The 23,507-nt window shown below is 32.8% G+C and overlaps 1 pseudogene; it reads right to left on the reverse strand.

Annotated features, from left to right (window-relative positions):
- Nucleotides 1-5,455: 5,455 nt before the first annotated feature.
- On the reverse strand, nt 5,456-6,576 carry LOC149542444 (defensin-2 pseudogene; annotated as a pseudogene).
- Nucleotides 6,577-23,507: the final 16,931 nt, after the last annotated feature.

The following is a 23,507-nucleotide window of genomic DNA, read 5'->3' on the forward strand; positions in this document are numbered from 1 at the left end:
TAAAAGAGAAAATATAGTTCTAAAGCTTATTTTTATTTTTTATTATTCTAGATATATATGTTATCTATAACATAATCTGAGATCAAAAGGAAATAAGTTTATTTTCATATAGTTTTGTGGTTGGAACTAGACTTCTAATTTTCAACATTTTTCAACACCTACAAAATTCTATAAAAATTAGAAAAATATATCAATTCTTATTACAAATAATTATTAAAAATTATAATCCTAAAATTCATCCATTTCTAAAGATTTCATTAGTTTACTTATTTACAAGTTCAAAATAATAATACCAATTTTATGTCATTGAAGGTGAACAATTATACTTTTGTTAGCTTATTCCTTTACGAAAGGGTGATAGAGGTTTGTGCTTTTACTTGTATGTATGTATGTTTCCATGTATGCATAATCTTGCTGACCCTAGGTGTCTTAAGTATATCTATTTCTTTGATCCCTTGGACACTTAGGTGATTTGGGATTATGTCCTTGACTATTTCATTGTATTTCTTCTACAAGACCATGTTTATGGCCATCTTGACATTTTGTGTCTCGATGTGAGCATTATCTTGCTATATTAACTTGGAATCTAACAATGAGTCATCTTGACCTCTATGTCTTTGGTGCTAATGTTAGGTTCCTACATCCTATATGATATAGATCATATTCATATTGTCATAGTTGCATTTGTACTAGTAGTGTTTGTACAATCTTGTGATGTTCCTAATGTTGATAAAAATGAGGACCTACTTAATGACCCTTGCAAGTTACGACACTTTGCATTACTATCCTAGCTTGCATTTTGCATTAAGTGAGGAGAGATTCTTCCTCTTCTTCATTAGACATGTTTTGATTATGATTTTATTGTAGTCAACTACACTTGATCATCACCTTCAATCTTCTTCCCTCTTGATCTTATCCTTATCATCCTTCAATCTTTCATCTTTTCATTGTATCTAATCTATCCAAATGCTAATATTTTGAAAGTCATTTTTTACTATCTTGGATTTCTATGGAAACTATACCCTTACCTCATTTTGGCATCTTGGACTCATTTTCAAGATTGAAATCAAAATTTGGGTTTATCTTGGCCATCAAAATTGTGGTTCAAAATTTTCTTCATCTATGTGTAGTTGGTTGACCCTTTCAAGGAAAATCTTTTACATGTTTCAAGGAAAACATCATTTCATAATCTTCACCTCTTTATCATTTCATCATATTTCTTCTTTGTTTGAGATGATTCTTAAGTTTCATCATTTTGGTCAAAACAAGGCACATTTTAATGCTTGGTGGTCAAAATTGGTCCTATTCTTTGTGAATCACTAATCAATCATCATGTACTCTACCTCATCTTGATTTGATCCAATCTATCTTATTTATGCATCTCTTCTATCTCATCTTGATTTAAAACCTAAGGGGGTAGGAATAATCTATCATTGGCCTTTCAAGACTACAAATTGATTATGCTATGTTATTTTCTTTACTTGGGGCAAATTCTCAATCCATTCTCTCTTTGGATATATTAGTTCTCATTACATCACATTAGTTCTAATATTGTCTTAAATCTATCAATCCATATATTATTTATTGATTTTTGCTTCAAATTGTGCATTGGAATTATCTTTCTCTATCTTTCTAAACTTCATTCACTACTAGTTCAAGGTTAGTTATCTCATTGCACTTCATTTACTACAAGTTTGGAGTTAGATCTCCTATCAACTTGACATTATCATTCTTTGACTTAATGTGTTTCTAGATCAATCACACATTAGTCAAAGAGCCTAGGCAACTATTATCACACAAAAATGATCTAGAAAACTATAAGTTCTCTTTTCAACATTTTTTTCTCTATACTAAACTATTTATTATGCTTAATTAATTTTGCATAGTTCTTTAATCAATAATCCTTGATCAAATCATTATTCAACCATTTATTTTATTTTATCCTATAGTTTGACCACCTCATCCTAAGTCTTTATTTAATTAGAAGAACATGTCCTCTTTTTAATTAAATAAAATCCACTTTATCCTATGAGTGCACTTGAAAAATGAATTTCCTAATTTTAAAACAAAAAGATAAGAATCTTTGTCTGCACATTAAATGCACACTTTCCAAGGTCAGTGGAATCTCTTTTGCCTCTTAAACAAAACCATTGATTTTGTCTCTTGAGAGTCTTGTGCACAAAGTTAAAATGAGAATAAGTATCTACCCTTTGTTGTTCCTCTTGATCTATAAATACCCACTACTCTTTAAAAAGAGGCTCTCTCCTCACTCTCTCATAATCCATCTTCTTCATGCTATTGTTATGCTATCTCTTTGGCATCTTAGGAGTTGTCATCTTGCATCTTGCATCCATGGCAGATCATCTTGATTTTTTCTAAGGTGTATTGTTACTTTCTCATTTTATTTCTTAAGCACTAGTTAAGATCTTATATTATCATTTAGTTTAGATTTATTTATCTTGTATCTCTTGCATCTCATCTCAGATTACTTTGCATTGCATCTTCATTTGAATGTCTTATTCCATGGTGCACCTTACAAGGGTCTCTTACATTATGTTCATTTAAGAGCCAATATCACATCATTTGGATTCTTGCACATTGTGGATGGAGAGCTATAAGTCACTTCTTGGGCATCTCCTTTCATGAGATTCTTTAGGAATAATGGTTTATAGAAGTGGGCCTACTTTAGAATGTACATTATAACCATAACAATGTTCAATGTAGGGCCTATGAACTTCCTACTAGAGACAGAGCCACAACAAAAATTGAATTATCTATCAATAAGTCAAGCATAAGAATAGAAAACACCACTTTGTTAGATTCAAAAATAAATTTTATTGGAGGGAATTAAGATTTTCTAATAGTCTAACTCTAAAAAGAGAAGACCAATTTTGATCTCTAATTAAATTTAAGCTATAACATTTGTATCTTTCACTTCTTTAGATTCTCCCATGAAAGGAACACTATCCTTTTTCCCTTCTATCCTTAGACCAAAGATTCTAGTTGAGCTTATCATTAGATTTAGAATAGCCAGCACCAAAAATTTTGACCCAGCCTTCTAGACCCCGTTGGCACAAACTTTGACAAATTAATCAATAGAGAAATCTAGAGAATGGACACATGAACGAAAGTCATTCCCAATCTAGGGAATTGAACCCCTAGCACAATCATACAAACTTGAAGATCCACCTCTAGCTCCACAACCAACCAAGTCATCTTGCTTAGATCCCACGTTTTGACATCGACCTCCTCCCCCTTCCATTGGGAGCACTACTCCCCGAGGAGCTAAAATTCCTACCTAGGCCCTAACCTCCAACCCTTATTCCAACATTTGCACCAGAACAAGAACCATTGCCAGAATGAGAGCATTTTCCTACCAACAAATTCTATATTATATATTAGTTATGCATTAATAAATATTATTATTCTTCACAAATATTATAATTTGATTTTCTAAAATTGACCTCCTCCCTCCTCCATTGGGAGAACCACTCCCTGGGGACTTAGCAGGCCTACATAACTCTGACCTAGCCCTAGCCCTATAATCTTAGGTATAGTATAGGAACCCTATAATTTTATGGTATGGTATGGTATGGTCCCCCTTAGCCCAGCCCAAGAATTTTTAGTTAGGAGACCCTAGCCCTAGCCTTATAATTTTAGGTATGGTATAGGCAAATCCTATAATTTTATAGGATTCCTCCTATATTTTAAGGGTGGATCCTTTAGAATGGTAGGGAATGATGTGAAGGGCCTTATAAATAATAGGGTTAGGGAGAGAGGTTGGGGGTTGGCCACTACCTATAAATTAACACTTATTATTGCATTTGCGCTAGAATAAGAGCTAATGCGAGAACTACAACATTGTCATTCCATCAACTTCTATATCATATATTAGTTATATATTGATAAATATTATTATTATTCAAAAAAATTTATAATTTGATTAATTATTTACTACACTTTTTCTTTTTAAAGTTTAAAATATTATAAAATTATTTATTAGCAATTTAATTGGTTCAACAATTTGAAGCTTTATACACAATAATTGTGGAATTTTATTCCTCCTTCCATATTGCATGATTTTCCACATAATTATTGTATGTATAAATGAATATCTATTGCACCATAACCATTTTTTATTAATAAACAAATGATAGATTAATAAAATATATTTTTTTGCTTCAAATTCATTATACATCATTAACATGTTAATAGTTGATTCCTTTGAATATTGAAAATAACTTTCATTTTTATGGACCTAATTAAGATTTTAGTTATACATTTAAAAAATATATATAAGCTCATTTTAATTTTGTATTTTATATATGTATATATATATATAATTTCATTTATAGTGTGCATTAATTATGCATTGATAAATATTATCATTCTTCACAAAATATTGAAATTTGAATTAAATATATTGAATAATAACTTTATTTGATTAGAATAGTTTGCTTAATATTATATTAAATTCATTACTAGATTAGGCAAACACTAAATAGAAAAATGCATTATTTAAATAGACTAATAAAAGGAAGTTGTATGTTCTTTGATAAAATATAGTATTTATTAACATTTGAAAAGTGAAGGAAGTGTGTATTTTGTAAAGTCTTTTATACATACATCATTTTTTAGGGCTTTAGTGAAGAGGATATTATAGATACAAAATGAAATTTACATCACTTTTTCTTAATATTAATTTTAGAACATATCTACTAAGTTAAGTTGTTATGTTGTTATCCTTGCCATCAAGGTTCAAATCTCATGGGGATGAGGTCCCCCGTTTGTGGCCTCACTGGTTCATAGCTCCAGGTCAAAGTGTTTACCCCTCTTTACAAACAATAAGACTTTCTCTCCATATGTCTATAAGAATAAAATAAAATATAATAAATATATATGTTTAACCAATTTTACATACCAACATATGTGAAAAAAATTAATTTATAATAATGTTATCATTCTTTAAATCATTTTTATATTTAATTAGAATTCTCTTGCATATAGAATGTTTGTTGTCACTTAATAAATCTATTTTATACTAGATGAAATATGAGATTCATATTAAATATTTACCTTGCCACTCAATTTTTATCACTCAATATTTAGCCCAACATAATGAAATGAAATACACACTCTATTTCCTTTGGATCCATTGTTTAGCCAACCTTCTTTTGAACCCATTGTTTAGTCAACCTGATCCAATGTATGGATTTATGGAAAGCTTAGGTGATCAAGTCTAAATCACAAACTATGTGCATAACTATAATTTCTTTATTAGGATTGAATCTTATAAAAAAATTAATATTACATAATGAGATTCAAATAAATGATATAAAAATTATTATAAAGATTATAATAGTTAAAAGCATTTTGAATGATGAATCTTATATACTCGTTCTTCAAATTGAATAGTATTATTTTTAAACATTACATTACAGTGTGATTCAAATAATTGATGTAAAAAAGCTATATAAAGATTAAAATAGAAAAAACATTTCTACACATTTATTGAATGGTGAATCTTATACACTAGAAACAACCTTGCAGATCAATGTAAAGTCTCCAAGGCAAAGCAAGATCACACCACAATAATTTATTCTGACAGAGAAATACACAGTATCAAAACAATAGCATTTAACAAGGTTTGTAGCAAAAGCATTTTCGACTGGCGACGTGGAAATCACAGCTTCCATTTGGAAATTTCTCGGTTCGGCAAACATTCTTGCAGTTGCTGTCGCTCACACGTTCGTCCCTCTGCTCCTTCCATTTCTGCAACAATAACATTTGCTCAAACTCATTATTAGATGCATATAAGAAATTAGGGCTATTACTTGCACTCATTAGATGTATAGGAATGTTGATTAACACATTCTGATGATAGATCATGTAGTATGATCTGAAATGTTGATGGTAACAAAGCATACACAATCGAATCCAGAAAATTTCATTTTTAGGAACGCTGATGTTAAACAAATTTCATACCATAATATAAGAAACTACATAATCATGGAAATAAATGAATCTAAACATGGATTCATAATACAAATCAGATTTCTCCAGTTATCTCATTGTGATAGCTATCTCGTTTCCTGCCCTCGTTTTCATAATAGATTACTGAATGCAAAATAAAATATTAATATGAAATAGATAGTGATATTGCTATCACAATTTAGCTGTGTAGTTTTTGAGTCAAACTCATTCACCCATATATCACGAGTAGTGAATCACACATGAATCCATCTCTTATAAGAATAAATGGAACACTTGACACTTAGCATCACCTAGATGCTAAGTGCTTACTGTTCCATTTGGATTCACTACTCAATCAATAAATTTGACTCAAAAACTACCCAATTAAATCTTGATAGCAATATCTCAATTTAACTTGCTATAGAACAATAAAATAGATATTTCAATGTTAAATAGGGAAATGACATTCACTAACAAAAAGAAAACGTCTGAACATAAAAATAACTGAGCTTACCAAAGCTTATCAAGAGAACACAGAGCAGAAGCACAACGCTCAGACTTACGCTCTTCCTCGCCATCCTCATTTTTTTCCCTGCTCTTCCATTCTCCTTACTTCATTTATATAGAATAGTAGGTTGGCTTATGGAGATGACAAGGAGTCTTCTGGAGACTTTTAAAAAACTATTTAGTTTTTCAATGTGTGCTGAATCACAAGATATTTGACAGAGATTGTAAAGTACGATGAGCCCGCAACAAATAAGTGAATGACAACGAATAGGTGAATGTAAGTGCACCATGGAAGGGATAAAAACAATGTTCAAATCAACGGGAATCTCTGATTTCTTTAATTTGTTTGTGATGTAAGTGCACTATGGAAGGTATAAAAACAATGTTCAAATGAATGGGAATCACTGATTTCTTTAATTTGTTTGTGTTTAAACAGTACTTTGAGGATGACGAGTAGTTTATGTGACTCTCTTTTTGACTGAGCTTATCTTTTCCCTATGCTGCTGTCTGGATAAGTACTTGATAGCTTTTACCCATTTCAGCTTTTCTGCATACAGCGAATCTCTCTGCCTTTTTCAGAACTCTTGAATAGTAGGTGAGTTTGAACTAGATTTTGAATTGTGTGTGATATTGGGATTATAAATAGGATTAGATTATGTTTGTCAACATTAGACAGATGAATTTGTTCACACTGTCTTGGGTGTGGAACTCTGATGAGGAGAGGGCATCGAGTAATCTTCAAATCTATTTATCTAATTATCCTTTTATATAAAACCATTTCCATTACCATTCTTTCGGATTGTCATCACATTAAACAAATCATTTACATTTTGTGCAAATAACAATAGAGAGAAACCTATTCATGTTCACTGTTATAACCTTCCTGATAGAGATCAAAAGCCGATAGAAGGAAACATAAAGACTTAATAAAAATACATTTCATTTAATGTCAAAGTCAACAAAATATCAATGGCTCTCTGGTTTCAATTTCCTCTCACAACCTATTCCTTATTCCTCTAACCACTCTGTCGATCTCTCTCTGCTATTACAATAATGTCTTTCTTTTAAAGACAACTTGAAATGGTTACAACTGTTTACCTTCCCATGTCCCCTCCTATCCATATTCGGATTTTCATTACAAATTTCATATGATCCTGATTACAATAACATAATAAATAGACCATTTCACATTATGGTTCCAATGACTTAATAAATAAATCATTTCAGACATGAGTTTAAACAATATAAAATTAATAGAGGGAGGTGCCCCTACACCATACTCCCAAATTTCAACGTTTTCCCTGTCCTCATGCATATGCATTGATGAGAATGTTCACCTCTTCACCATCATTGCTTCGATGCCTCGTCCACTTTCTTTATCTCTTTTAATTGACTCCTATCAATGGAGTTATGCTGGTTGCCTCCAATGGTGCTTTAGCCATTGCACAATCCACTCATCCATGCCGCATCACAACATCCTATCCCTCACCTGGGAGTCCCATCATGCCTCTCTCCCCAATCTATTGGTGACACACAAAGGACCATCCTCTCTGGCCCTGGATCATCTCCTATGATCCTTTGGTAGACCTTTCCTGTCCACCCATTGCAGCTGAGCGAACTGGCACCATTCTGCAACCACAAACCTCAAAACAAGAATCCAAAACAACCCAACACTGCCTTGTGTAGATTCTATCCATCCACACGCTTGGAGTCTTCTGTGATCTAATACCAATCTAACGAGGAGAGGGCATCAAGTAATTTTCAAATCTATTTATCTAATTATCTTTTTATATAAAAACCATTTCCATCTTTTTATATAAAACCATTTCCATTACCATTCCTTCAGACTGTCATCACATTAAACAAATCATTTACATTTCGTGCAAATAACAATAGAGAGAAACCTATTCATGTTCACTGTTATAACCTTCCTAACAGAGATCAAAAGCCGATAGAAGGAAACATAAAGACTTAATAAAAATACATTTCATTTAATGTCAAAGTCAACAAAACATCAATGGCTCTCTGGTTAAAACCAGAGAGCTCAATTTCCTCTCACAACCTATTGCTTATTCCTCTAACCACTTTGTCGATCTCTCTCTACTATTACAATAATGTCTTTCTTTTAGAGACAACCTGAAATGGTTACAACTGTTTACCTTCCCATGTCCCCTCCTATCCATATTCGGATTTTCATTACAAATTTCATATGATCCTGATTACAATAACATAATAAATAGACCATTTCACATTATGGTTCCAATGACTTAATAAATAAATCATTTCGGACATGAGTTTAAACAATATAAAATTAATAGAGGGAGGTTTCCCTACACCAAACTCCAAGCTATATTACTGTTGCTATCATTTACTATGATGTAACAACCATACTTTAGTCGTTGATACTTTTTTTATTCAATTCATATCTTTGGTTTACAACAAATGTCAATTTAAAATTAAGTATCAATTTCAACTGAATATCTTTGGTCCAGAATAAATGTTGGTTTCCCAGATAAGTGCCAAGTTCAACGAAATATCTTTTGTATAGAGCAAACGTCGATTTCACAATTTCTTAAATCAGTGTGGTCTTGACAACTCTTCATGCCCATGTATCTACTCAAGGGAAGCTAGAGGATCTATAATTCTCCATTGAAAGTTACATGGAGTTCAGTCTCTCCTTTGGTATAAGATCTTTGACATCTCTTATTAAACCAAGTTTTTTTGTTAAACTTAGTCCAATAATTAATTGCTATCAAGCAATATACAAACATGCACGATATACAAAGGTTACATCTTTTCATAAATTCTCACCTCTATAGAGAGTAACTTGATCAGATATACATGGGATGACTACTCATACATATCATATATAGAGTGATTAGTGCTAGCTCCAATACATGTTACATAACATACGGATTAACTCCATTATACGTGCCATATAGATAATGACTAACATATACATAGTAAGAGACTGACACATCAACAACATCTATCTATCATTAGCCCATAGTGTGTCCCATGTAAAGGAATGTTGGTGCATTATAGACAACTTTATGGGTCACATTATTAGTCTCTACTATTTATAGGCAGGAAACTAATGTTTTCATTAGACCCCTGCAATTAATTGACATGATAAATAGAATGCATAATTCTAAAGTTTAGCTGATCTAATATTTTTAAAGTCAATTTCTAAATATAATTTTATTTTTCCTGCTGAAAGCATTTTGCCAGGGATTATTCTCATTTTTAAAATCTAGAAAATGAGGGAAAAAAATATAAGAATAAGAATAAATTTATTGAACTGTCTATATTGTCACATCAATCATTAAAACATCCTCCAAAGACAATTGTATTTTTAACTAATCTAAAGATGTCAATCATCTGTTACTCTCCTACATTAAAGAAAAACACTTTTTAAATAATCTTTCATCAAAATTTCCAAATCTAATTGCTTGTAAATTTTTTAAAATCTAATCACATCACTAGCAAACTTGGCTTGTTAACCCATAGACTACCTAAAATTATTTGTTAATGTCCTTGTCTATAAATAAATAAAAAGCTTACCAAATGAGATAACTACAAACTAACTTAAAGATTAATTTTTTGAAAAATTAACTTTAATAAACTAATGGTTTTTAATAATATTATTGTATAATCATATTTATTTATTTTTATTAAAGATTTATTTTATTTTTTAGGAATGTGATCTATAAGAGAAAATTATATAGATTCAAACATTAGAAAGTGCAAACAAAATCATTTGAATTATTATTGAAAGTTGAAATGCATTTACAAAATAGTGAGCTTCTCAACACAAAAGTGGTTTTTATGGCTTACTCTAATAATTTAAAAAATAAAATTAAAAAAGAATTTAATTTGAGAAAATAAAAAATTCTCCCCCAAAACCTTTCTCTCATACATTTAGTGACACCTAATCAATATTATGCCCCCCTTCTTTCCCTAAAAAATAACAAAGCCCCTCCTCAAGAAACCCAAGAAAGAAATCTGCAACCGCCTTAGTAATTATGCAACCCCTTCTCCCCCCACTATCACCCCCATGCACCTCATCTCCTCTAGCCCAATAAAATGCTTGTTCATTACTAGAAAACTCCCTCCTTGCTTACTAACTTTAACCCTGTTATTCCTTAAGTTTTCAACACAACATGGAAGTGGAATTTGAATTTTGAATTTTTTTTTGTCACATTGATGTCTTGCATCAAATACCCAAGCTAGATTGAAATTTCTTTTGAGAAAAACAATTCATAAACATTTATAAGTCCTATGCTTGTTCTAAATCCACTTCTTTTCCTCATATGTCTCAATATGTTTCGCTAGTTTACTTATGTAATTTTAACCCTTTTTTTGCATAATTCAACTACTACCAATATTCACAAGAAAAGACTAAAAATCATCATCTTTAATAAAATAATCAAATTTATGCATTACTCTTTCCTTAAGACTGTTGCAATAATTTTTCCATTAATTTTTCATTTTCAACACTATATTCTCTTTTTTCATGCCTTCCAAGAGACACTATTTTCTTCTTTTTCTAAAAAAAAGCCTCTTTGCATTCACATCAATGTTAGAAAAGTAGCCAAGGGCTTCTTCCTTCCCATCTTGCAAAAACTTAAGTTTCAAAACCTTTAACTTCAATTTAACCTCTTTTCCAAGTAGGATATCATCCATCAAATAGTTGTTACCTATTTTTCCTTATCTACTAGAACTATCATCCTACTCTTCTAAAATTTAATCAAGATTGTTGCAACTTGCAATAGCTAAACAAATCCTTTAGCAATTCCTACAAAACACTTTAAACATGCAACCAATCTCATCTACAATAGTAAATAAGATGAATTTAAAGATCATTGAATGCAAATAAGCTTGTTGGAATTCTTATTGAATTTTGAAATGGGTTTAAAAAACAATGATCCAAGGCTTATTATATGGCCCATTCTCATAAATAAGAACATTTCTCCCCCAAAAGCATCCCTCACATGCACACTTAGCTACATCAAATCAATAATATGCCCCCCTTTCTCTTTCCCAAAGAAACAAAAAAATTCAAAACTGAAATTTGTGACTCCCTTATTTATTATGTTCCTAACCTCATTGTATTGAATATGTCACCCCTAATATTACATCAGAAGCAAAAAAGTATATTCCTAGCTGAACCTTCTTCCAAACTAGTCACCATTTGGTCCTATAATCTTAGCTCTTCACATGGTTATTCCTAGTATAGTTGTTAGGTCCACTTCATCAAATAAGGGAGTGGCTCGCTTGTTCAGGTTAGTTACACCTTGCTAGGATACTAAAAGGGATATCAAACAATGAGAATGATAAACATGACCCTTATAATTTTTATTCTCTTAAAGGTAACCAATGTTTTTTTATTAAAAAGTAAAAAATATGTTTTAAGGGGAACTGAAACCCCATATAATTTTTACATAATATATAACATTAAAATCCATTAAACCATATATGTTGGCCTAGAGAACAACATAAAAAATAATAGACTGAAAACTAGTTGAAACTAACCAATAAAAAATAACCTAAAGAAAAAAAAAACCCAACAAAAAAAAGGAATCAAACTAGCTCCATACTAGAGGCTTCTAGTTCCCCTTTAAGGTTTGACATTTTCAACACTATCTCCTTCATCTCATCCAAACTAGGAAGAGGGTTTTCCACCTATTTCTTCTTCAAACTTGACCTTGTACACCTTCCTCTTAACCAAGGCCTCCATTTTGTTAACCTTCCCCTACAAAACTTCCAACATTTTCAAATCTTCGTTTTGAACATCGATTCAAGGTAACCAATGTTTTGACCCTCCATTACGATTATTTAATTCAACTTCATTAGTTATGTAACCTTTATCAACTTGACTCTATTCAAGAGTATGGTTATTGTATGTGGGTGAATGCACAAAGTTGGGTCGCGATTCTGCAAAAATTAATTCATCTAAATTTTAGGTGGAATAGTAGGTGGGCTTGATCTAGATTTTGAATTGTATGTGAAATTGGGATTATAAATAGGATTATTTTATATTTTTCAACAATAGAAAAATGAATTTTTTTTTGTTCACACTGTCATGGTTATGGAACTCCATGCTATATTAGTATGGTTGTTATCATTTACTATGATGTAACAACCATACTTTAGTTGCTGATACTTTTTTAACTCCATTCATATCTTTGGTCTAGAATAAATGTTAGTTTTACAAATACGTATCAATATCAAGAAATATCTTTGGTCTAGAATAAATGCCAATTTGCCAGATAAGTACCAATATCAACTAAATATCTTTTATATTTCTTAAATCATCATGGTATTAACAACTCTTCATTCCCATATATGTCCTCGAGGGAAACTAGAGAGTGACTTGATCATATATACATGGGATGACTACTCCTAGAGGGAAACTAGAGAGTGACTTGATCACATATACATGGGATGACTATATGTATGTATGTATGAGTAGCCATCCCATGTATATGTGATCAAGTCATCCTCTATAGAGATTAGAATTTATGAATATATATATATATATATATATATATATATATATATATATATATATATATATATAAATTCTCATCTCAATAGAGAGTGACATGATCACATATACATAAAGTGATAAGAGTGATTAGTACTAGCTCCAATATATGTTAAGTATACATGCACAAAGTAAAAGATTGACACATCCACAACATCCATAGATATCATTAGCCCATATTGTGTCTTATGGAAAGAAATGTTGGTGCATTGCATATTAGTTCATGAGTCACATTATTTTCTCCAATCTTTCACCAACGAACAATTGAGAAATGATTTGATGTATCTTGTTATTGATCAGATGTTTGTCCACATCTAATGAAATAACTAAACAAGCACCTTAGCAACACCTACACCATAGTTTTAGCATAGAAGGAATTTGATGTACAATATAGAACTAGATAGATTCAAACACTATAACATGCAAACAAACTCATTTGAATTTTTATTGAAAGTTAAAATATGTTTAAAAAATAGTGGGCCAAGGAAAATTGGGTTCTAAAAAAAAAACTAGTTTTTATGGTTTATTCTTTGATTTGGAAAATAAAAAATAAAAAAAATTAATTTAACCTTCAAATGTCTCTAGGATTTCATGTATACTGTCATTGAATGGGTTGAAAGGGGTCATAGGATATCCTATGATTTATTCCATGACAACAAATATCCCTAGTGGTCCTAAGACCCCTGAGAGTTCATATGTTGTCATGATATGGGTTGAAAGGGTTCATAGGATATCCTATGACCCCTTTTGACCTATTCCATGATAACATATGTCCATAGTGGTCCTAGGACACCTAGAAGTTCATATTTTGTCATTGAATGGGTCAAAAGGGGCCAGAAGGTACCGTATGACACCTTTTGACCCATTCTATGCTAACATATGTCCCAAGCGGGTATAGAGTTCATATTTTTCCATCAAATGGGTCAAAATGGGCTATAGGGTATCATGTGACCCCTTTTGACCCATTCTATGACAACATATACTTCCTTAAGGGTCCTAGGACCCCTAAGAATTCATATGTTATCATCAAATGGGTCAAAAGGGGTCATAGGATACCTTATGACCCCTTTCAACCAATTCTATGATAACATATACCTCTAGAGATCATAGGACCTCTAGGAGTTCATATGTTGTTATTATATGGGTCAAACAAGCTCATAGGGTATCCTATTACCCCTTTCAACCCATTTTATGATAACATATGTCCATAGGGGCCCTTAAGGACATATTATATTTATTCTAATTGGTCAAAAGGGATCATAGGGTATCCTATGACCCATTTCAATCCATTCTATGATATCATATATCCCTAGTGGTCTTAAGACCCCTAGGAGTTTATATGTTGTCATTGAATGGGTTGAAAGGGGCCATGGGATATCCTATTACTTGGCCTTTTGACCCATTCTACGATAACATATGTCCCTAGTGTTTAAGGGGGTCCCTAGTGTTTAAGGGGCCCTAGGGACATATTATATTTATTCTAATTGGTGGAAAGGGGTCATAGGTTATCCAATAACCCCTTCTAACCCATTTTATGATAAAATATGTCCCTAGTCATTATAGGACCCTTGGAGAAATATTATATTTATTCTAATTAGTTGAAAGGGTTCATAGGGTATCCTACAACATGTTTTGACCCATTCCATGATAACATATGTCCTTAAGGGTCCTAGGACTCCAAGGAGTTCATATGTTGTCATCAAATGGTTCGAAAGGGCTCCTAGGATACCCTGTGAGCCCTTTCGGCCCTCTGTTAACCAAGTGATATAAATACCCTAGTTATAACTGAGCTAGATAATATTACATTATCAATGAAAATTTTGATTTGACATCTATGGACAAGGAATTATTTTTATAGTAATTGATTCACCCTTCGCCTCTCAGTTGCTCTCTTCATTTCTAACAATTGGAATTAGAGTTGTAGAAGACATCTAACTGATGAAATAGTGGTCAGCATGGTACTAAGAACTCTTCTTCCTATTTATGCAAATAGAGTTTCAGTAATTCAATGGATGAGATGCAATCCTAAAAATAATATAGCCTTGGATGCTCTTGTCAGAAGATTGATTGCTTTTGAATTGGATATGTTGGTGTAAATGAATATTTAATATTACATTTACTTAAGTTTACTTAGATTAATGCATTATGTTATTATTTATTTTGTGAGACACTTAGGAGTTTGTGTACTTTTTTGAGTTGTCATGTTGACAACACAGAAGTATGCAACTCTATTTTAGCATATGGTGTCTATAACACTGGACTTTGCATCATTCACTGAGTTGTCATGTTGACAGCACAGTTATTCATACTCCCTTTTTAGCACATGTTGTCTACAACACTAATGTGCATGATACAACACTATAGGCTTGTCCTCTCATCATCACACTTACTTTCGTGCTTAATGGAGGATAACCCATATCTAGTGGACACGTGCTTGGTTGTATGACTTATCATATAGCTTATTCTTAGGCATTCTAGATGCATCTCAAAGGCCTTTATATACAGGCACTCCTAGTGTACTTTAATGCATATTGAATCAAATGCATTGTTATTATGATCATACTCCTTTCTAGTCTACAGTTGTGCTTGTGTTTGAGTTCTTAGTTCTTGGATGAATTTTTCTCTAAGGAAAATTCTTACATGGTATCAGAGCTTGGAGATTTTCTCTTCACATAGTCATTTGAGACCATTGTTGCTTTAGTACCTTAGCTCAAAACTAGAGTAGTGTAGAAATTGGGAGCATCTAGAGCTAGATCTAACCTTGTCATTGCATCTAAAACACTAATTTGGTGCAAATCAACTATAAATTCGGCTACCCTAGGCCAAAGTCGATCGTGAGGAAAATTTTTTTTGTAAATTGGCACCTGAAGGCCCCAATTTGCAAATTCAGGTATGGTCATTTTTAGATCTACAATTTAATTTTTCAGATTTGATTTTAATTTCTCTGTATTTTTGTCACAATTTTATTGCAAATTTTTAGAAATTTTTTGCCTAGTCAAGCTAGCAGAGAAATTTTTTTTGTAGAACTAGGTAGTGACACCCCGACCCTACAATTTTGGAATTATTCATTATATAGTTAGGCTACAAATTTCTAGTAGCGACATCGAGCTCACAAATACTGACAACTGCCAACCAAATTCTAGCTTTAACATTTTGACTACTCACTCACCGAACTGACCACACAAGTCATCAAGGGCTGCTTTGAGTCAAAAATAGTGGGTTCCCACTTTTATGCACCACCAAGGTTAAACACACAATGTGTGTTGGATAATACCCACTTTCCCGGCCTGCAAACTCAAAATTTGGCACTTGAAAGACACTAGCGGCATCAAATCTTACTCCTAGCATTCTGGTTTATTCGGTAGCAACATTTGTTTTCTCTAGTGAAAGTATTTCCAGCATGAATAGAATCCATGACCCCCATTGACATGTGGAGTCCATGCAGCAATGCAACATGACACATGGCCCGACCCTTGTATATGTGTGTCGATAGTTTTCCATGCTGATAGTACACTCTACACCTGACATGTGGCTGAAGCCACATCTTCCAGGTGGATAGCACAATAAATAACTGCAAGACACGTGGCAGCCCCGCTTCTAGCCACACTGTGCTATGACCATATCACCCTACACATTCATCCTTGCCATGTCATCCACCATACCTCCTGACACATTAGCAAGCTATACTGCCACGTTACTAGGTGGGCTTTTTTTGCTAAAGTTGACATTTCATAAGGTTAAATTTAATGATCATCTGACCATTAAAACCATGGATTTTATAATTGCTGTGATGACCATTTGACCATCAAATTTAAGCATGTAGTTTTCCTTCCAAACCCCTCTTCAGATGCATTTTTTATTTGGTAGCGTAACTTTGAGAGCCCATAACTCAGTCATTCAGACTCCAAATTAGGTGTGATTTTTTTTGAAATTGGGTAGAATTTCTTGAACTTTTTAGTGGTGGTGTTGATTTCTAGTTTTGGTGCAAGGATTTTTTAGAAAATGCATTTTTAGCCACTGTACCTACTTAATCCTACATTTTGCAACTTGAAATGCTCCATATGGGTTCATCTGGACACGAAAATAGGTTCCAGTTTTTTTTGAAAGTGCATATTTTTTGTCTACTTTCTAGATATGTAGTTAGATTCTAGGGTTGTGTAGATGAAAATCTCACTTTCACAATTAGGGTTTTTTTTGCATTGTAATACTTTGATTACTCTTCAGAATTGTTGCACATCTGAGCTACAGTGCTTAATGATAGATTTTGGCTTCAAAAGGTAGTTGTAAAAGCAAAATTAAAAGTTCACTATGTACTTTTTGATAAGTGGCCTAATGTACACACACTACATATATAGTGCCAAAAGCATCTTTTTTGAGGGGCTCTTTTGATTGAGTGAAAAGGGGGGGGGTGTACTGTGTTTCTTGTGTGTCTCTTTTGTGCTCTTTTCATTTTCTACATCATGGGTTCACCTAAATTTCCACTTCTAACTTTACGTAATTATTCTATATGGAAAGATATTGCATGGAGTAGATTAATGGATAAAGGTTATAGTCTTTATATTGATGGTACAATACCTAAACCCACTGATGCTACAGAACTCTTTGATTAGCAAAGACAAGACCAACAAGCTTTAGAAATTATAAGGAGTTGTGTACATAGAGATCTCTTCTTCCACATTTCCAGTTTCAAGGAATCCAAACCTGCATGGAACAAACTTGAAGCATTGTATGGTAAGGTGTATGAGAAAAAGGGTTTTTAGATTGAGGACAATCTACTTCTCTTGGATCCAAAGAACTTTGACATAATTTAGGATAACATCAACAAACCCAATGAGTATAGGGAAATACTTAAAGATTGTGGAAATCCCATGAAAGATTACAAGTTGATTCATCACAACCTGAAGAGGCTACCTTTAGATTATGATTCCTTTGTTTCAAGTTTTAATACTCATAGGTTAATCATGGGAAGTGCTTACCAAAAGCATACATTTGACGCATTTGTAGAGATGTTGAATGTTGAACAATTTCACTTCATAGATTTGGGACTTCTCACGATATCAAAGACTAAGGCATTGGTGGCTAGTGATGAGCACCAATCAAGTCAAGGAGGGAGAAGTTCTAGCAACAACAACAAGAAGTAGTGGAAGTAGAAATCACAACCTAAGATGCAACAATCCTCCTCATAGCAAGGAAATTCTTCTTCCAACAAGAAGGGAAGTAATGAAAAGAAGGACAAACTTTCTTGTGCATATTGCAAAAAGCCAAATTATGATGAACATCATTGCAAGACTAAAAGAATTGATGAGTTGGAAAACCTACTCAAGAAGAAAAGAATTCAAGTGCCAAGTACTTCAAAGGATTCAACTCCAACCTCTTCAAAGGGAGAAGGGAAAGCATTTATTCCAAACACAAGTTCTTCTTCAGAATGGATACTTGACTCAGGTGCCTCCTATCATATGGTTTCTTCAAAGGGAGACCTTTCTTCATTGAAGTAGTCATAGGTACCATGCATCTTTGTGGGAGATGATACTAAAATGGAAGTTGAAGGAAAAGGACATGTTGAAATGGAAACTGGGCAATTCAAAGATGTTCTCTACATTCCAAATCCTAGCTCCTATCTCCTCTTAGTTTACCAAAACACTCACCTTAGAGATGGATAAAAAATTGAGTTCCTTCTAGATTCAGTGATGGTGTAAAGTCTAAAAGATTATTCATTGGTTGCACTGGGGAAAGTCAATCATGACAAGAGGCTTTATTCCTTCTCTCACGTTGTGCCTAAGTCTCCTTCTCAAGCCTTGTTGACTCACTCACATTTGAAAATCAACTTACAGCATGAATGGTTTGGTCATCTAGCCTTCCACTATCTATAGCAACTTTTCTCAAAACACATGGTCAAAGGTCTACCTAACTTCAACCTTTCTAAGGGAGAGTGTTCATCATGTTTGGTGGCTATGCATCTCAAGGAGAAGTATGATAAAGGGAATTCCTCTAGAGCACCAATTATTCTCTAGTTCATTCACATGGTTTTAGCAGGACCTTTTGCAGTGACTTCAGTCAACCAGGGTTGCTACATCCTTTTTTTTGTTGATGACTTTTCATGCTTCACATGGGTCTACTTCCTTCATCACAAACATGAAGTGGTTAATAAACTTCAAGCCTTTAAGATTCATGTTAAATAGGAATCAAGAAAAACCATCAAGGTTCTATGGATGGAAAATGAAAGAAGATATGTGGACAGAAGACTTAAGGATTTTTGCAAACTTGAGGGAATTGATCTTTAGAATCCATCAGCATTCAGTCCACACAAGATAGATGTTGCAGATATGAGGATTAGAACTCTTAAGTCCATGGCAAGTTGCATGATTAAAGCTAAGTCTCTTGATCCAAAACTTGAAGTTGAAGCCATTAGCAATGCTACTCACATACTTAAGAGGTCTTGGCTATGTGCAGGATCATGGTGTACCAAACTATGGCCTTAAGTGGTAGTGCAAAATTAGCAAATCAAGGTTATGTCAACTTGACACATAATTTTAAAGTGGTTATGGACTTTATATCAAAAAGTTGTAAGAAAATAATTTGTAGGAAATTGAATATAGTTTCTAAACTACTAGGCCTTATTAGGAGAAAAAAATAATTGATTGGTCAAAAGCTTGGATTTTAATGCAATACTAACAAAATTTCAGGGAAAAAATAAAAAGTAGGTGTATGTTTGACCACCTTAATCAAAATCAAATGATAATTATTTTTTAATATAATTATAGATATAAAAAGTAGACTCATACCCAGATGTGACGCATATTTTTCAGTATTTTTATTTGAAATAAATAATTAAATATGAATTTTCTACCAAAACTTTTTTGGAAAAGAAAAAAAAAAAATTCCATGTGTGACAACCTTAACTAATAGAAAATTTTACCAATTTTTTTTTTATAAAAGTTTTCTTATACTAGGCGAAGCATAGAATGTGACACAACTTTTAGATTTAAAAAATGTTATACCATTTGAAAGTTATAGCTATTTTTCAATCAATATGTCAATCAGTACTTTACAATAATCTTCATTGATAATTAACTAATAAATACTTATCGAACACGAAATTTGACAGCAATTATATCAATGGAATCTCAAGAGCGATATTAAAAAACCCTTTTCATTTCCTTCAGTTTTGATCAAAATAACATTGTCAGATGGCTACCTGAATTCTGAGTGTCACTAAAACCCTCCTCAAACACGTTTTTTGGGTTGGGTGGGTAGGCTTGGTAAATACCAAGCCTAATTGGATATCTAATCTCAAATTAGATATTTGATATCAAATTAGATATCTGATTTGAAATTGGATATCCAATATGGCTCGGTGAGCCCCCATCCACTTTTGGAGGGAAATTTCAAATCCCAAGACATTTTAGAGGGAAAATAGATTTTGTGATTTATAGTTTATCACTTATGAATTATTTGATTTATATTACTATGTAAAAATATGTTATAATATATATATATATATATATATATATATATATATATATATATATATATATATATATAATAATAATAATGTAACATAAAGATATAACATATAATCTATTAATATATATATATATATATATAATAATGTAACATAAAGATATAACATATAATCTATTAATATATATATATATATATATAATATATGTATAGGGACATATTAGAATCATTCTTATGAATCGAAGGGGGTCATAAGGTGACCTATGACCCCCTTCGACCCATTACATGATAACATATGTCCCTAGGGGTCCTAAGACACCTAGGGATATATTAGAATGCTTCATATGGGTCAAAAAGGGTCATAGGTTAACCTATGACCCTCTTTGACCCATTAAATGATGACATATGTCCCTAGGGGTCCTAGGACCCCTAGGGATAGAATAGAATCATTCTTATCGATCAAAGGGGGTCATAGTTTGACCTATGACCCCCTTCGACCCATTACATGATGACATATGTCCCTAGGGGTCCTAGGACCCCTAGGGACATATTAGAATCATTTAAATAGGTCAAAGGACATCATAGGTCCCTTCGACCTATTACATGATGACATATGTCTCTAGGGGTCCTAAGACCTCTAGGGACATATTAGAATGCTTTATATGGGTAAAATGGGGTCATAGGTCCTTCTACCCATTAAATGATGACATATGTCCCTAAGGGTCCAAGGACCCCTAGGGACATATTAGAATGCTTCATATGGGTCAAAGGGGGTCATAGGTTGACTTATGACCTCCTTTGACCCATTAAATGATGACATATGTCCCTAGGGGTCCTAGGGCCCCTAGGAACATATTAGAATCATTCTTATGGGTCAAAGGGGATCATAGGTTGACTTATTAGCCTCTTCGACACATTACATGATGACATATGTCTGTAGGGGTCCTAAGACCCCTAGAGACATATTAAAATGCTTCATATGGGTCAAAGGGGGTCATAGGTTGACCTATGACCCCCTTTGACCCATTACATGAGGAAATTTGTCCCTAGGGGTCTTCAGAATGCTTCATATGGATCAAAGGGGGTCATAGGTTGACCTATGACCCCCTTTGACCCATTAAATGACAACTTATGTCCCTAAGGGTCCTAGGACCCCTAAGGACATATTAGAATGCTTCATATGGGTCAAAGGGGATCATAGGTTGACCTTTGATCCCTTTTGACCCATTACATGATGACATATGTCCCTAGGGGTCCTTGGACCCCTAGGGACATACTAGAATTCTTCATATGAGTCAAAGGGGGTCATAGGTTGACCTATGACCCCCTTCAACCCATTACATGATGACATGTGTCCCTAGGGGTCCTAGGACCCTTAGGAACATATTATAATCATTCTTATGTGTCGAAGGGGGTCATAGGGTGACCTATGACCCCCTTCGAACCATTAAATGATGACATTTGTCCCTAGGGGTCCTGAGACCCCTAGGGACATATTAGATTTATTCTTATGGGTCGAAGGGACATATGTCATCATGTAGAATGATTCTAATACCCCTTTGACCCATATGAAGCATTCTGATATGTCCTTAGGGGTCCTAAGGCACCTAGGGGCATATGTCATCATGTAATGGGTTGAACGGGGTCATAGGTCAACCTATGACCCCCTTTGACCCATATGAAGCATTCTAATATGTCACTAGGGGTCCTAGAACCCCTAGTGACATATGTTGTCATATAATGGGTCAAAGGGGGTCATAGGTCAAGCTATGACCCCCTTTGACCCATATGAAGCATTCTAATATGTCCCTAGGTGTCCTAGGACCCCTAAGGACAAATGTCATCATGTAATGGGTCTCAACCTATGACCCCCTTCAACCCATAAGAACGATTCTTCTATGTCCCTAGGGGTCCTAAGACCCCTAGGGACACATGTCATCATTTAATGGGTCGAAGGGGCTCATAGGTCAACCTATGACCCCCTTTGACCCATATGAAGCATTCTAATACATTAATATATATATATATATAATTTATAGATTATAATAATAATATATATTAATAACATACATACATACATACATACATATATATATATATAATATTACATTATTATATTTAATAAAAATATAAGAAAAATAATAATAATATAAATTATATTTATAGATTATAATAAGAATAACATAATATATTATTATATATTAATAGATTATATGTTATATCTTGACGTTACATATATATATATATATATATATATATATATATATATATATATATATATATATATATATATATATATATATATATATATATATATATATATATATATATATATATATATATAATATTATAATACATCTTTACATAGTAATATTACTGAAATAATTTATAAATCATAAACTATAACTCTCAAACTCGATTTTCCCTCCAAAAGTCCTTAGGGAACATATCAGATATCCAATTTGAAATCAGATATCTAATATTATTGGCATCAATTTCCAACATACTCCCTATTCCTGTAGACCCGACAACATCACTTTTTGAGTTTTTCTTTCACCGATTTTACAAAAAGTCACGTTTTGGGGCCCAACCAATCTAAAAAAGTTTAAAAATATAACATTAGGTGTTCGATATTTTCATCTGAATGGGGAGCAACAGTTGTCGAAAGGCTAAACACAAAAGGAAGATACCCAATAAAGACATTGCAGCATATAGAGAAAGGGACAAAATGAAACACCGAAGAAAAAGATAAGGTATGCTAAATATCAATCAAGTTGATGATGAATTAGTCGAAGGTGAAATCATAGAGTCAAATTATAAAGAATATGTATAGTTGGCGAATGAAAATGTACCTATTGAAAATGGTAATGCTGAAATTAAAAATTTAGAGATTTAAAATTTTGAAGATGAAATGCTACCAAGTCGTAATCCAAATTGCATAATTGACCATGTCGAACATGACAATGCACAGGAACCTAATGCACAAGAACCTTACATATCTCCTAATTATAATCAA

Source organism: Cupressus sempervirens, chromosome 8, assembly GCF_028749045.1.
Source record: "Cupressus sempervirens isolate cs-2001-9-10 chromosome 8, ASM2874904v1, whole genome shotgun sequence".
Classification (NCBI taxonomy): Eukaryota; Viridiplantae; Streptophyta; class Pinopsida; order Cupressales; family Cupressaceae; genus Cupressus; species Cupressus sempervirens.